The 18,217-nt window shown below is 34.5% G+C and overlaps 1 protein-coding gene across 1 annotated transcript in view; it reads right to left on the reverse strand.

Annotated features, from left to right (window-relative positions):
* Positions 1 to 16,307, reverse strand: part of LOC145259823 (uncharacterized) — a 94,707-nt gene extending 78,400 nt beyond the window's left edge. The window contains exon 1 of the mRNA XM_080117624.1: positions 15,971 to 16,307. The gene's annotated coding sequence lies outside the window, so the exon portion shown is untranslated. The remainder of the gene's footprint in view (positions 1 to 15,970) is intronic.
* Between the last annotated feature and the right edge of the window lie 1,910 nt (positions 16,308 to 18,217).

Here is an 18,217-nt window from a genome sequence, read left to right on the forward strand (position 1 = left end):
AACATGCGCGTTTAACAATGTAAATTCAATTTACTACTAAGAGGTGACAGATCAACCAGCAAAACCGAAGACCCGATGTTGATCGAGATTTAATGAGGAATGTCTTTTTTTTTTTTTTTTTAACTAATTCCACCTTAGTCAGTTTTAAATTATCGCACTGAAAATTAATGAGCACAGCTTATAAAGAATTTGGTACCCTACACATTTTTATTATTAATATTCATGCTATTATTCATAGTGTTTATATATAGTTTATAGCTTTGTGTAGAGCAATTCACTTTTTAGAACAACTGCTAATCTCAGTCGATGCAATTGACTGCTGAGTGCTGCGAACGAAGTACACATTAGCTTGATTTGTGTCAGTTCATAGATTAGGCACCGCCAAAAATGGCCGCAAAATCAAGTTGTTGTTTTTTAAAACTAAATTACATTTATTAAAATCCATTATTTCTGAGTAACTTTTTTTTTCCCAGAAAGATAAAACCCTGAATTTTATCATATAGAAAACAGAATAATGTAAAACTTTTTCTACTATTTTTAATTCAATTTTAAATGTTAAATTTTCCCAAAAAGTTAACAATTGTTATTTTTTGTCTTGCACAAAAAACGTACTTAAATATTAAAAAAAAAGGGTTTTTGAAATAATTTATTTATTCATTTATTGTCTAACTAAGATTTAGGATGATTTTCTAAGAGAATATGCAAAAATATTATAATATAAGTACCTGAATTTCAAATAATTCCACTTATTCATATATGTAACCAGATATTTCGCGTCGCCGAAGAGTTCAGATCGACTCTGTTTACGTTTTCTTTCGATGAGACGAAAACTATGGAAGACTAAACAGGCCCCAAAAAATTATTTTTCAGTGACGAAAATTTCAATGTATTATTAAGCTGAGGCTGGCCAGTACCAGATGGGTGACCATTTGTATGAGTTTGGTTTTTAATGTGTATGTGTGTGGGGGCCAGGCTCCCCAAAATGGGGGGAGGGGGCAATTTAAAGCAGAATAAAAAAAAATTATTTCAGCGCGTTTGGTCCACCGTAGTCGAAAGGCGGCAAACGTTTTCAAACGAGATCGAAAAAAATGATGCTATTTTTAACACAAAGGGCACAATATTTATCGAATTTTTTTTTTTTGTATCGATTATTCAAAGTATGCTCTGTTTAATAATGGTCATGCATTATTCGGCTCGCTAAAAAAAAATTGTTAATTTATTTATCAAAAATTTTAAAATGGCTTTTTTCGTATAAATATAAAAAAATTTTTTTTTTTGTTTTGCTTAACTTAAATTAATTATTTTACTTAACATATTCACCGAATTTCACACTTCAAAACTCAAAAGCGGGATAATTAAACACAATCGAAGTTCTGATATTCAGACGTCAAAATAACGTATGCAAACAATTTTTTTTTTTTTTTTTTTTTTAATCTATAATTCTGTCCCTTACAACAACACAATATGTTTTGTTCAGTTTCAGATGATTATTTTAAGCATATTTGTTCCCACTTCAAAACAAGGGGGGGGGTTTGTAAGCAAAAAAAAATATATATATAAATATCGTTTATGAAAAATAAGTACACTGTTATAAAGTTCATTCTTCTCCTAATAATCGCTGAAAATTTCGTATTGATCGGATAATTACCTGATTTTTGGTAGATTTTTAAAAAGACGGTCCGTCAAAAAGTACTGACCTGCCCCCCCCCAGTTTTGGCGGTGCCTATCATAGATTTTCTTGTATATGGTGCGGTGGCCCAGGCGACAGGGTACTCGCCTCGCATGTGAGTTGGGTTTCGAATCCCAAATTCGGATATGCTCAACTGATGAGCCCAAATGAGAGCGAAACTCAACTCTTCCATCTGTGGTTTCATGGTTTGTGTGAGCTGCGGCGTTTTTTTTTTATGATTGTAGAAACCATTATATTTGATCTCATAATCGAAAATCTAATCTCGCTTGATTAGCTCGTTGGATAACATCATCCTAACGAGCGGAAAATAATACTGGAGAGACATTGGCTTGGGTTTTTAGTAGTTGGATGACTACACAATTTGTTGAGAAGTAGGTATATTCCACATTCAGATTTCGCCGCGGTTTGCATGTTCAGTGATAGATCATAGACTTTCTTGTAGATGGCGCGGTGACCCAAGTGGTCCGGAGTTCGAATATGTTCAACTAACGAGCCCAAATGAGGGCGAAACTCGAGTTTTCAATTTCCGGTCCGTGGCTTTCATGGCTTGTTTGAACTGCAGCGTTGTTTGATTGTTGAAAGAAAGATAGTATTCAAAGATAGTATTCAAAGATAGTATTCAAAGATAGTATTCAAAGATAGTATTCAAAGATAGTATTCAAAGATAGTATTCAAAGATAGTATTCAAAGATAGTATTCAAAGATAGTATTCAAAGATAGTATTCAAAGATAGTATTCAAAGATAGTATTCAAAGATAGTATTCAAAGATAGCTGTATTGATTTAAAAGAGTTATTTTTATGATAGTAAATTATGTGATGAATAAAAAGTAGTTTGTCTTTCCACAGGGATCACCACTTATCAAGGCCCGGAAGCCACCCGAGGATAAGGGTTAATCAGTATACATTAGTTAATGTGATTATTGCGTAGTAAACATTAGTGGAAATTTTGTAAATCGGATTACTTAGAGGGACAGTTCAAGAACAGATAAAAAGTGTGGGAAATTATTGATAGTGGTTTTTGGCTAGTGTCAGTCTAACAATGTCTGGCAGTTGATGATAGACGATTCAGTTCGTATCAATCCAATCAAAGCCGACCCTGCGTGGCTTGGCAGCAAAGTGTAGTATCTGTTCCGGCAGATACTGCAAGCAAAGACCATATGTGGGGTCGACCCCACATATAAGACCTTGGTCAATGTAGGGGCAACCCTACATACCAATTGTCACTATCCAGCTCCCCTACTCCCCGGGGAGTTGGTCCCCATTTCCCCTTCACTCCTCACATTAAAAATCGGCCTTGTGCCTAATTTGCTCGGTGGGGGAGCAAATAAATACCATCTGTTCCGGCAGATACTGCAAGCAAAGACCAGATGTGGGGGCAACCCCACATGCCTGACCTTTAACCAGCTCCCAATTCCCACCTCCCGGGAGCTGGTCCCCTTTTTCCCTTCCCCCTCCCTTCACTCCTCACATTAAAAATCGGCCTTGTGCCTAATTTGCTCGGTGGGGGAGCAAATAAATACCATCTGTTCCGGCAGATACTGCAAGCTATGACTAGCTATGACTAGCAAAGACCAGATGTGGGGGCAATCCCACATGCCTGACCTTTAACCAGCTCCCATTTCCCACCTCTCGGGAGCTGGTCCCCTTTTTCCCTTCCCCCTCCCTTCACTCCTCACATTAAAAATTGGCCTTGTGCCTAATTTGCTCGGTGGGGGAGCAAATAAATACCATCTGTTCCGGCAGATACTGCAAGCAAAGACCATATGTGGCGGCAACCCCACATATAAGACCTTGGTCAATATAGGAGAAACCCTTCATACCAATTGTCACTATCCAGCTCCCCTACTCCCCGGGGAGTTGGCCCCCATTTCCCCTTCATTCCTCACATTAAAAATCGGCCTGTGCCTAATTTGTTCAGTGAGGGAACAAATAAGTACACAATCTGTTCCGGCAAATACTGCAAGCAAAGTCCATTGCCCTTGTGGCAATGAGTTTCTGGTCCATGTAGGGCGACCCTATATACCCAGAGACTCTTCACTATTCAGCTCCCATTTCCCATCTCTCGGGAGCTGGTCCCCATTCCCCTTCTCCTCCCCCTTTCCACATTAAAAACGGCTTCATGCCTAATTTGCTCTCGTGGGGAATCAAATACGGATCATAGCCGACAGTAACTGCAAGTTGCAAAGGCAGCTAATACCCACCAAGTTATCACCCCAAACCAACACTAATCGTCAGTAACCCCCAATGCTGACAACGACAGCAAGTGCCTTCCACTGCCAGACAGTGGAAGCCAGATGATTTTATTTGGGCCATGGCAGACCGTGCATACTATTTTCAAATAAATTACTTTCCTTTCAGGGAGAGGATACTTTATCGAATCCCTTCTGGCACTGTGTCATACTTCTACCGAGCAGCGCCGGTACACGAGTGTTGCTAGTAATAAATATTAGGGAAAGCAAGATGAGTTACTCTTCTACCTACCTGGAAAAGTTTGTGTGTGTGTGTGTGTATCTTAACTTATTTTAAAGCGTTCTTTTACTTGAATAAAGGAACAAAAGTGATATCAAGTTTGTTGAGAGAGAAAAAAAAATGGCGGTTTCATTATAGCCATGTTGAGTTCTGACAAGTGCTAAAAACTCGAAAAATGAACAATACTGGTAGAAACACACCCTATGTCATTAAACTTGCGAAAATGTTATGTTCTACCAATAATTTGTTCAATTTTCGATTTTTGAGCAAATATCGAGGCTTGATGTGGCCATAATAACACCAACATTTTTTTCTCGTAGTGCTTATGCAGAGAAGTTACCGTGCTATTTTTTAAAACAGTATTTTCAAGTTTCAAGCTACATTTTGTTTATTAAGTTGTTAGGTGAAAGTACAGAATAGTTGCAAAACACCCCCGTTCCTATGTTAAGAATGGGTTTCTAAATAACGTTTTTTTTTATAGCACAGTACCTTCTCTGCATAAGTACCTTTTTCTGTTCTACTCGACAGACTCGAACCTACTTTTGTTTTCAAATAAAAAACGCTTTAAAATAAGTGAGTTTGTATTACAATCCAAAGAGGTATGAAAAAGTTGTCCAAAAACAAATGTTTCTATTTACTTGCCTCCCCACAAGAGCAGAGTTAGACACAAGGTTTGTTTTTAAAGTGGGGGAATCTAGCTCCCCAAAAAGGGGCACTCTGGATGATAACAAAAATAAAAATTGTCTTAATCTAGAAGGATTTCTCCTCCACTGATAGAGGTCAGAAGAAATAAAGCGTAGGTGCAAATACAGTACACACAAATTCGAAAAAGTTGTCACAAAACAAATATAGAACAAATAAATGTTATCAAAGGCAAGATAAGTTACTTTTCTACCAAACTGGATAGGTTTTTAGTGTTTTTATTTAATGTAACATGCTTATTCAGCTCGAAAAACATAGTATTTACCGATGTATTTGAAAATTTTAAATGGCAGCCAACTCGGTAAGTTTATGAAAATGAGTTATAAATAAAAAAAAAAAACAGACAAAATACTGTTAGAAACTCGCTCAATATATGTTACCGTGACAATACACTGGTAAACACTGTATGTTTTATTGGGGGCTGAATAAACATGTTACATTATAAACACTAAAAACATATCCAGTTAGGTAGAAAAGTAACTTATCGTGCCTTTGTATACATTTGTATTGGAAAATTCAAAATGGCGACCGACTCTCTCTCTCTCTTATCTTGCCTTGTATCTGTATTTGCATCTACGCTTTATTACTTCTGACCTCTATCAGTAAAACAACCCTAAATACGTTACTTTTCCAGCTATCTAAATACGCACTTTTCCAACATTTCATGATACAACAACGGAGATACAACGCGCTGCTCTTTACAAATAGACTTTTCTTTCTCAAACTTTACAACATGGCAAGAAAGAAGAAAAAGAGAAAAAGAAAACAATGTACTGAGGATGGAGCATAGCTTCGAATTATGTTATAAATTTCAAACAAGTAAAATATTTGTTTATTTTCCTAATATTACGCTGTATTTGGCTTTCAAATGCGTATTTTATTTTATTCAAATTAAATCAACGTTTCTATATGGAATTCACACCCTTGATGTTATTCTCGCGTTACCTACGCATTGTTCCAACAGTTGAAAATACAGCCGATCAGATACAACGCGCGGCTCTTTACAGACTTTTCTTTCTCCAACTTAACATGGCAAGATAGAAGAAAAAAAAAAAAGAAAGAAAACATACTGAGGATGGAGCATAGCTCCGAAATATATTTATGTTATAAATTTCAAACAAGTAAAATATTTGTTTATTTTCCTAGTATTGCGTTCTGATTTGGCTTTCAAGTGCACTAGATGCATATCTTATTTTATAACTTTTTTTAATGTTTTTATTTAATGTCGCATGTTTATTTAGTTCAAAAGCCAATGAATAGTAAGTGCTACTGAAGAACAAGAAAAAAATGGACGCAAAGTCTTTGAGGACTCGCCAAAGACTTCAAAATAAGAAATAAAGCAAAATGCTGGAAAAAACCCACCCAATATATGTTACCCTGACATACATTGGTTAGGTTTCTACCACCATTTTGTTTCATTTCTTTTTTTAAAGTGATTATCAAGACTTCAATGCTGCATAGAGACCCTGCGGCCATTTTTTATAATTCTCTGGTAGCGTTCAATATTACTTGTTTTTTCCAACCGAATAAACATTTTATATTAAATGAAAACACTAAAAGCTTATCCAGGTAGGTAGAAGAGTAACTTATATTGTCATTAGTAACATTTATTTGTTGTATTTTTTCGCCCCCCCCCTTCGTATTTTGTTAAAAATGACCTTAATAGCACAACGGAACACTTTTCTTATAAATATTTGATTTTGGTCTTTAAACTGTTCTGGTCTTCGGGCGGAGTGCCTAATTAATTTTTGTATTTTTCAGAAATAAATTTTTCAGAGTGTAGTACCTGTTCTGATGCTACACTTAATTTATCAATGTAAGAGAACCGCTTCTGTGTGAAAGCAATTTTTATTTTTGCTTACTGCCAAAGTGACCCATTTTGGGGAGCTGGTTTTCTCCCCACGTTAAAAACGACCTTGTGTCACACACTGTTCTCATGGGGAAGCAATTAAATACGAATAAAAGCCAGGAATTAATTTCCAATCGAATGATTTTTAAACACTTAAAAATGACTTATAATTCGAAGGATCCCGAAATTTCAGGTTTTGATCTATGTTTCTCCTGTAGGAGATGTCTCCCTGAACAACTTTCGACTTTTCTCGCTTACATGTCCCTGTTCCGAATTCGTAGCAGCAGGCTGATGTCAGTGGACGTTTTTCCTACCAAAATGATTATTAATAGTTTTCTTCATGTTTTTATTTCAAACTGATATAAATTATTACACAATAAAAATAATTTCTTTTTTTTTTTTTTTTTTTAAACTCATGTTCACCCGTTACAAAGCATATCGGCACTTGAATGTAAGGAGTCACTGTTTGGAGCCATGTCTAGAAAAGATTAACAAGATATTTGTTTATGTTACATTTAAACTTCTGCATATCAGTACAGCCAGGGAAGCAGGCAGCAGGAAGGGAATTCCAAAGTCTGGTTGTTCGAGGAAGAAACTATTAGAATAGAAAGCTTTCTGGCATTTAGGGACATCAACAGCGAAGGGGCGAGATCTTATTGCTAAGTGGGTTTGTCAGGGAATATGTACGTCGAGGGGGTACAAGTGAAAGGAGTTCATCAGAACACATTCCATTAAAATATTTGTAAAACAGGCACAGTGATGCAACATTACGGCGATGAGACAGGGTCTGGGGCTTAGTTGATGAAGTGGGACCGATTAGATTGATAACTCTTTTTTGGATTTTATCTAAGAGGGAGAAACTAGTGGTAGACGCATCAGCCCAGATGTGGCAACAATACTCCATGCATGGGCGAATGGTGGCTTTGTAAATTAAAAACAAAATTCATTTTTATTATTTCGAATGATTTAATCCAGTAAAAATTCCATTTTTTATTTGATTACTAAATTAAAAAAAAGTTATTCTGGCAAATTACCTAACAAATTAATCAACAAAAATATCGTAAAAACTGAATTTTACTTTAAAATATTATGAAAAATTATAGCTTTTAATAAGCCAAAAATGGCATTTTATCTCTCTCTCTCGCAATGCGACACAAGGGTTTCCTTCATTGCCTTGTATACATGTTCATTTGTTTTCCCCTCGTGTCTTTTGTAGAGCATGGTCTCATCAGCAAATATACCCATCTCATTTTTATCAGGGAGGTCATTTATGAATATCAGGAATAATAAAGGTCCAAGGATCGACCCATAAGGTCGCATTTATATCATTGGTTAGATGTACGACCATCAATGACAACCTGGGTTCTTCTCTTATTTAAAAAGGATTTAATTATGTTAAGTATTCGTCCAGTAATACCATAGGATTTGATTTTCATGCGAACACCATTGTGCCATACTCTGTCAAAAGCCTTAGATATATCTAGGGCTACCGCCCTATCCTCCCCTGCCTTATCCAGTGCATGATATATACGTTCAGAGATTACAGTTAGAATATCTGCAGTAGAACGAGCTTGCCTAAATCCATATTGATGGTCGGACAGAAGTTTAGAATCTGTAAGGTGGTGTACTAGAGCTTGATTAATTATGGACTCAAATATTTTGGCTAAAAGAGGGAGAAGGCTAATTGGGCGATAATTTGATGGGTTAGTTCTTTTGCCAGAATTCTTGTCAACTAGTACCACAGAAGCAGTTCTCCAGCAGGCAGGAAAGCATGATTCATTAAGACATTTGCTGAAGAGGTTGGAGAAAACTGAAGCAACCTCAGCGGAGCATTTTCTTTTAATAGTACGACCGGAATGAGGTCAGGTCCACATGCTTTGAGGTGTCTAAATTTTTACGATATCATGTACGTCAGAAGAGGTGATTTTAAGATCGTCTAGTGTGGTTTTAGTCCGCAAAGGAAAATCAGGGAGGGAGTGGTTTGCTGGGTCCAACATAGAGTTGGAGGCAAAATGATGGGCAAGCATGTTAGCTTTAAGATTGAAGAGTCGGCGCCCTCGAGGAGGACTACTCTGACCTGCAAAAATAATGCCTGGACAGCCCCGTCGGAATTCCCCAGTAGAAGCGTCTCAAGTGATTAGCAATAAATTAACCCGTTCTCAATGAGAGAAGACAAACCCTAGGAGGATGGAAACAAAAAATACTGTAAAAATTGAAGATCCTAATAACAAACTGCAGAAAATATAGGGCAGGGGATTTAGCAGAAAAACCAACAAACGAAAAAGATCAATGTGGCCTGGATGTTCCACTGAAGATTTACCTGCAAAGGGTGTTTATTCTGAAAGCCGTTCTTAACATGGGGAGGTTGAGGGGCGTTTATGCCGAAAGCCCTTCTTAACATGGGGTGGTTGGGGGCGTTTATTCTGAAAGTCCTTAACATGGGGAGATTGGGGGCCATTATTCCGAAAGCCCTTCTTAACAAGGGGAGGTTGGGGGCGTTTATTCCGAAAACCCTTCTTAACAAGGGGAGGTTGGGCGCGTTTATTCCGAAAGCCCTTCTTAACATGCGGAGGTTGGGGGCGTTTATTCCGAAAGTCCTTAACATGGGGTGGTTAGGAGAGTTTATTCCGAAAGTCGTTATTAACATACTGAAGTCGGGGGTATTTATTCCGAAAACCGTTCTTAATATGGGGAGGTTGGGGGGGGCAATATCCCTAAAAAACATCTATTTGCAGTGTGGCAATATCAGGCCACATTAACTTAAAAAAAAATGGGGGGGGGAAGAAAAAGCGTCAAAAATTCAAATATACAGTAAATAAATGTTATCGTAGCCAATAAAAGTTATTTTTGTATTTAACGATTCTTTTTTTATTTTGCGTTTTAAAGTAGTTTTAAATGCTATTTTTATTTTATCTTAAATATTCGTTTTTTGTTGTTGTTTTTTTTTTTGTTTTTGTTTTTTTTACAAGCGATTTTACGAAAATATAGCGGAAAGATTATCTATCTCCCATGAAGAAGACTGTAGGTCGCCACCTTGTTTGCAAAAAAAAAAAAAAAAAGGAGGAGATAATGCCTGAGAGGGTGGCTGAACTTCATACACACGCTAGACTCAGGGTCCCTAGCGAACCAAATACTAGAATTTGGATTGCTTTACGGCCCCACCACCACCCACATACATCTTCAGCATGTAATCTATTAATACTATAATGGATTAAAATAGATGAATTGTTTACCATCGAACGTGGGTGAAAAGGATAACAGCTTTCACCCCCCCACACACACACACACTCTACAATGGAAGACGACAATATTGCCGATTGTTTAGTTTTAATAGGTTTAAAAATATGCATACGTCCTCCTTTAACAAAAAGAAAAAGAAACGAGCACTTGTAAGATTAAGAAAAAAAATGACTCAAATTTTAATTCAGTCACACATTTTTCAGTTAATAATAAAAGCGACACGAGAAAACACATTTTCTTTTAAGACGGTCGTTAATCCGAACGAAACCAGTAAATCTCTCGTATTTAATTGTTTTTCCGGGTTTGTATTAACTGTACACAAATTCGAAAAAGTACAAAAAAACAAAAAACAAATATATAACAAACAAATATTATCAAAAAGGCAAGATAAGTCACTTTTCTACCTAACTGGATATGTTTTTAGTGTTCTTATTTAATGTTAAATGTTTATTCAGCTCGAAAAACATACAGTGTTTACCGATGTATTTGAAAATTGCAAATGGCGACCGACAGTCTCTTTCACACGGTAAGTTTGGGAAAATGAGTTAAAAATAAAAAAATATATACAAAATACTGCTAAACCCACCGAATATATGTTAGCCTATGTCGCGGTAACATAGTGAGCAGGTTTCTAACAATATTTTGTCTAGTTTTTATTTTTAATCCTTTCCCCACACTTACTGTGTCAAAGAAAGAGTCGGTCGCCATTTGCAATTTTCAAATACGTCGGTAAACACTGTATGTTTTTCGAGCTGAATAAACATGTAAAATTAAATATAAACACTAAAAACATATCCAGTTAGGTAGAAAAGTAACTTATGTTGCCTTTGATAACATTTATTTGTTATATATTTGTTTTTTGACAACTTTTTCGAATCTACGTGTACAGTAATACAAACCCCAAAACTTATATTTGCGTGGTAATAAAATATACGATATCATGAAATGTGGATAAGAAAACAAAAGGAAAATTGGGGTTGTATTACTGTTTTTCCTTTTGTTTTGTTTTTATCATCCACGACATTTCATGATAGCGTGTATTTTATCACCACACAAGTATAAGTTTTGAAAACTTTTATCACCCCACAAGTATAAGTTTTGAAAACTTTTATCACCACACAAGTATAAGTTTTGAAAACTTTTATCACCACACAAGTATAAGTTTTGAAAATATATAATGCAATTAAGCTACAGAAATTTCTACGTAACTTAATTGCCATATTTTCAAAACTTACTATCTAGCTCTGCTTACGAATCGAGTACTGTCGAAGTAAATACTGAAAATATTTACATAAAATTTTATGTAGATATATAAAATTTTAATAGTGTATATATATATACACACATATATATATATATATATATATATATATATATATATATTTGAAAATAATTTCTGACGAGGACGCATCACAGACCGTCTGAAACGCGCGTAAAAACGATTTCAATGACTTAAAAACATTATTACAATGATCCAAACATAATTCTCAATGAAAAACCAAGACATGGAATAATAAAATAATATTAAAAAATACACATTGTTGGTGACAACTCCCTTATTTAAATATACATATTTCTTTCGTTGGAATTTATTAACCCATTTTATTTATATATATATATATATATATATATATATATATATATATATATATATATATATGTGTGTGTGTGTGTGTGTGTGTGTGTGTGTGTGTGACAATAAACATAAAACCGAAATAAATGTTACAGTGATCGTGCGAATTTCTTTTCAGTATTTTGCTTTATTTTCATGTTTTGAGCGATTATCGAGACCTCCCAGATAACCGTTGACGTCGGTCATTTTATTGCAGTTAGCAACCCGGCATTACTTGTGTCTCGAATTAAGTAGACGCTTCAAAATAAGTTAACACAAAACACTTATCCAGGTAGGTAGAAGAGTAACTCATCGTGCCTTTGGTAAATTTTGTTGTTGTCTATACTGATACACACACAAATAAAAAGAGAGAATATAAAAATTTATAATGCTACCATTATATAAAAGGAACCTGTGTGTGTGAATTTCATATGGCCTCAAAAACGGCTGGCCGATTTTTTTTTTTAATTTCACACGTGCCTGGCAGTGTTCTTATATAGGTTTGTATCTGAATGTCGTCGATAAGTATCGATAATCGAAAACATCCGATAAAAGAAGCGAACAGTTGAAGCTGACGCCGCATATACAGCCTAACATACCAGTGCATTTGAGAAGTTTTATTACCACACAAGCAGAAAGGACCGGCATATAAAATCAACAGTAGGTTCTCTACAGTGCAATGTAGACTACAATGTATTGTGGACCACGTCACTGTAGGGAGGATTGAAAAATGGTAAATTTTACCGATTTCGATGACAATAAAATATGGGAGGGTGAAGCATTTGATCAGCATTCAATCTTGGACAACGTCGGGTCTCCCTGCTAGTTTCTTATAAAAGAGTCCAAATTACGAATAAGCTCAATGAAGACATCGCCTTCAGAGAATGTACACTGTAAATTAATATTTTAGTTACCACAAAAAGGGAATCTACAGTGTTTTTTCTTTATGTAGAGGAAAATTTATATTTATTATTTCTCATAAGCGTGGGTATATCATTTTATCCTTCAATTGTTTATCCTCGTTCCCTCATGCTAAAAATTTGATTTCTTAATGTACTTGCTTCCCAATGAAACAATGGTCATTTTTAATATAGGACAAATTGGGGTTGTATTGCTATATACATAGATTCGAAAAAAAAAAAAAAAAAAAAAAAAAAAAAAAAAAAAAAAAAAAACGAACATATAACAAATAAACGCTATCAAAAGGCAAGATTAGTTACTTTTTTACCTAAGTGGATAGGTTTTTAGTGTTTTTATTTAATGCAACATGTTTATTCAGCTCGAAAAGCATACAGTGTTTACTGATGTATTGGAAAGTTAAAAATGGCGCCCGACTCTCTTTGACGCGGTAAGTTTGGGAAAAAGGAGTTAAAAATAAAAAACTAGACAAAATGCTGTTAAAAACCCACAGAATATATGTCAGCAGATTTGTTTTACTATCCACAGATTCGAAAAAGTTGTCAAAAAAACAAATATATAAAAAAATAAATATCACATGCAAGATAAGTTACTTTTCTACTTCACTGGATAAGCTTTTAGTGTTTTTATTTAATGTAACATGTTTATTCGGTTCGAAAAACAAGTAATGTTGAAGAAAGTTACCGCGACATTTATTGGATGGGTTTCTACCACCATTTTGTTTTATTTTTTATTTGGAAGTGAATATCGAGTCTTCAAAACATCGCTGCCATCTTGTTCGCCGGCAGCCCTCAACATTATTTGTTTTTCGATCCGAATAAACATTTTACATTAAATAAAAACACTAAAAACTTATCCAGTAAGGTAGAAAAGTAACTTATCTTGCCTTTGTTTTTTCACAACATTTTCGAATCTATGTTTATTAGAAAACAAACCCGAGAACAGATACTACACTTTTTTCATGCTTGCTACTCTGCTATATTTATTTATTTGGGGTTGTCTGTACACAGATTCGAAAAAGTTGTCAAAAAACAAATATATAACAAATAAATGTTATCAAAGGCAATATAAGTTACTTTTCTACCAAACTGGATATAATTTTTGTGTTTTTATTCAATGTGACATGTTTATTCAGCTCGAAAAGCATACAGTGTTTAACGATGTATTGGAAAATTCAAAATGGCACCCGGCAGTCTCTTTAACACGGTAAGTTCGAGAAAAGGTGTTATAAATAATAAACTAGACAAAATACTGTTAGAAATTCGCTCAATATATGTTACCGTGACATAGCTTGACATATATTCGGTGTTTTTTTAATAGTATTTTGTATAGTTTATTATTTATAACACTTTTCCCCAAACTTACCGTGTTAAAGAGAGAGTCGGACGTCATTTTGAATGTTCCAATACATCCTTAAACACTGCATGTTTTTCGAGCTGAATAAATATGTTACATTGAATAAAAACACAAAAAATATATCCAGTTTGGTAGAAAAGTAACTTATCCTGCCTTTGATTACATTTATTTGTTATATATTTGTTTTTTGACAACTTTTTAGAATCTATGTGTACAGTAATACAACCCCATTTTTTAAATATTAAATTCAATTTTTACGATATTTATGTGTATCAAATTATTTAATTATGGGCTGAACGCAAAAGGGCTTAATCCCGAACAACACTGGGGACTGGGTTCCCCCAGCTATTAAACGTTATTACTATTCAAATATTGCTGACGTTTCGGAAATAAAATTTAATAAAAAAAAAGTGTCAGCTATAAGAAAACGTATATTTGCAGAATAGCAGTGGGAAGGTTGTGTACAAATTCGAAATAAACCGTGTTTTCAACGGATCAAAAGTCTTTTTTGTTTGCTTATTTTTTTTTTAACCCCTTCCCCTTCAGTCCCTCAACACCTTGAAAAAGCGTGGCAGATGATATCGAGGGAGATAAAGCGTTTTCAATAAAACAGAAATAATCGTATTAAAAGCCCTGAATGAATGAGAGAGAGAAATTAAAATTAATTAGTTTTTAAAATAAAACCTAAGCACTTGTCAAATTACGGACTGTGCCATTTTTGTGAGAGGATTTTCAAAGTAAATTCATTTTTTTTTTTTTTTTTTTTTACAGTATCTTTTATTTTTTAAATAGAAAATGCAGAATACATAACAGCCCCCCCCCCGAGGTAGGGGGGGGGGCTCATATTAAGAACGGGGGTTTCTAAATAATAACAATCATTTTAGTACGGTCCGGAACTGCAGAACTAAAAACATTTATACTCCAGTCTTAACACGAGGAAGGTGGCTTTGTTGACTAGTCTCTACTTTCACCCAACAATTTAATAAACAGTAAACACAATATACCATAGAAATTGAATTTAATCTGGCAATCCTATTTAGCATGGTCTATATTCTGCATAAATTTCAAAATATCGTTACAAAACTGTTACATATATATATATATATATATATATATATATATATATATATATATATATATAAATTTGATGCTTCAACAATTTGGACGGAATTGACTTTTACTGAACAAAATTTAAACAGTGTTAAATAAAAATAATTAAAAAAATAGATGAAAAAAAATAAGATCGGTTCAAATTTTGTAGAAGCACCGGTACCTGCGAAAATTCAGTGCAAATCTAGACCATCGGGGTTTGTATTACTGTACACATAGATTCGAAAAAGTTGTCAAAAAAACAAATGTTATAAAAGGCAAGATAAGTTAATTTTCTACCTAACTGGATATATTTTTCGTGTTTTTATTCAATGTAACACGTTTATTCAGCTCGAAAAGCATACAGTGTTTACCGATGTATTGGAAAATTCAAAATGGCGCCCGGCAGTCTCTTTAACACGGTAAGTTCAGGAAAAGATGTTATAAATAATAAACTAGACAAAATACTGTTAGAAATTCGCTCAATATATGTTACCGTGACATAAGTTGACATATATGCGGTTGTTTTTTAATAGTATTTTGTCTAGTTTATTATTTATAACATCTTTTCCCACACTTACCGTGTTAAAGAGAGAATAAGACGCCATCTTGAACGTTCCAATACATCGGTAAACACTGTATGATTTTCGAGCTGAATAAACATGTTACATTGAATAAAAACACGAAAAATGTATCCAGTTGGGTAGAAAAGTAACTTATTTTGCCTTTGATAACATTTATTTGTTATATATTTGTTTTTTGACAACTTTTTCGAATCTGGGTAAAACAAACGAAGACTGCTTTCATCGTGGCGTTGTTTATAATCGTTTGGGACTTATTTCCGTTAGACTAAAACTCCGATTCGGCCTAAGTGTGGGTAGGGATTGCTTATTCTTGCTTAATGCTTCACTATATAATCCCTCCACAAGCAGCCTTACAGAGGGTGTCCGTTGTCTCTCAAGATAAAAGAAAAAACGGAGGTCTCTAAATTAAATCAACACACACACAGAGAAAAAAAAAACAAAAAAACGAAATTATACTTACAAATGATCGGTTATCTCCCTTTGTCTGTTAAAAATCCGTCGTATCCATGCGAAGTACTGTGGCTTTTATAAAAGTTCACACAAAATAGAAATATATTCCAGTATTTTTTTTAAACATATAAGTAAAAGTCCAACGTATTTATCCGGAATGGAAAACGATCGTTTATATACTGTTTTATTCGCTTAGTACATCATCTGCCCGTTGATTATTAGCGATATATGTTGTCTTTTACCCCAATCACGTACACATTTAAAAAAAAAAATAAATAAACGGTAGACTTTTTAACTACGCGGTAAGTATAGATACTTATATGTCAGACCCGATCCTAGATATGACTGGCCGACACAAGTCGAAAGTTGGGTTAAGACTAGACAGAGAGAGAGAAGGTGAGAGTAACGTGAATGTTTAGCGCGACTGAAATTCAAAAAGCAATAAAAAGAAGGAAAGAAAATTGTAGGCGTGTCTATCAATGAGGAGGCGTGGCTAAAATACGTGAACGTATCAATGAATAAGAAAGACCGTGAAAGCGCGCGGTTTCACGTTAAACTGATATTGGATATATTTTTTTAATACACGGTATGTGTATGTATGTATATATAGATATATGTATGTATGGATACATATATATGCATGGATATATGTATACATACATACATACATATGTATATATATATATATATATATATATATATATATATATATATATATATATATACGCACAGACACAGACATACGCACACGCACACCCACATGCACACACACACATATATATATATATATATATACATACTCACACACACAGACACACACACACACACACTCAGACACACTCACAGACACAGACACACTCAGACACACACATACACGCACGCACACACACGCACACACACACACACACACACACACACACACACACACACACACACACACACTGTGTATATAAAAAAGTACATCCAATATCAGTTTAACGTGAAACCGCGCGCTTTCACAGTCATTTTATTCATATATATATATATATATATATATATATATATATATATATATATATATATATATATATATATCGGATGATTAATCAGAATCAAGAATCAGAAAAACCGAAACTTTTTTGAAGTATCTATATCGGAATCGGAAAACTGTGAGTCTATTTTTCGATACACAAAACGATTCTTTTAATTTTTTTTTTTTAACTAGACATGCTTTTTGTGAAAGCTTGGTAAGGGATGGCATGCAATTATAGCTCAGACGAGCATTTGCTGGACTACTATTCTCATAATAATCGTTCTATTCACAAAGTTTCGGCCGATGAAATCGCCGGCCTTCTTCCGATGCTTTTTAAGGAAATTTCAAATACGCACAAGCGTAAATTACTTACACACGCATATCCGCAATACAGACTTATTAACTTAAATATTTCAATCGCTTCTGCCTCCTGATCTAACTTTCTTCACCAAACGTGTTCATGAATAATTGAAAATAACCTTTATATTCTTATCTTTTGTATAAAATTGTTTTGTTATGAAATTTCCTTTTCTCAATTTTTCAAATATAAAACTCTGTTCATGTTTAACCCCTTGTTCTTTTTTTTTTTTTAATTGCAATCGCTCCAGACAAGGCATGGAGCCACTTGGTGTAAGGAGCCAAATAAATACTACTTCAAGGTAAAAAAAAAATTTAGCAATGTGATCGATGGATTATATTTTGACCCAGAAAACATCAATTCTTTCTTCTTTGCCATCAAATTTTGGAATGTGAGGACTAGAAGATAAAATAAAGGAAGCGAGAGTTACGATGCTGCCGAAAGTAAACCCAAGCTACTGTCTTTGAAACTTGTTTGCTAACTGGTGACCCTTCTATTCCCCCAATGTTTCGTTTAGCAGGGTGACCCGACATTGCACAGAATTGAATTATAATCAACGAATGTTTCACACGCCCATATTTTTATTGTCATCGATATCGATAAAATCGCCCATTTTTCAATCGCATCGATTGGTTGCCTGCTCGAATTGATGACCCATCGTGGCGTACCTGGAAGAAGCTTCACATGCTTTCCCGCAGTGACTACATTACATTGTAGTCTACATTACACTGTAGAGAACCTACGGTTGATTTTATAAAACTATTTTTTTTTTATATAAATAATGGTTGAATTAAAGTTTAAAATGCAAAAATCTAGTATCATGGTTCAATTGCGATCTAAACAGAAATATTCATTTCGAACGCGCCCCTGTCATATCAAAGAACTTA

The sequence above is a fragment of the Euprymna scolopes genome, chromosome 35 (assembly GCF_053919585.1).
Source record: "Euprymna scolopes isolate OS-2025 chromosome 35, ASM5391958v1, whole genome shotgun sequence".
NCBI lineage: Eukaryota > Metazoa > Mollusca > Cephalopoda > Sepiida > Sepiolidae > Euprymna > Euprymna scolopes.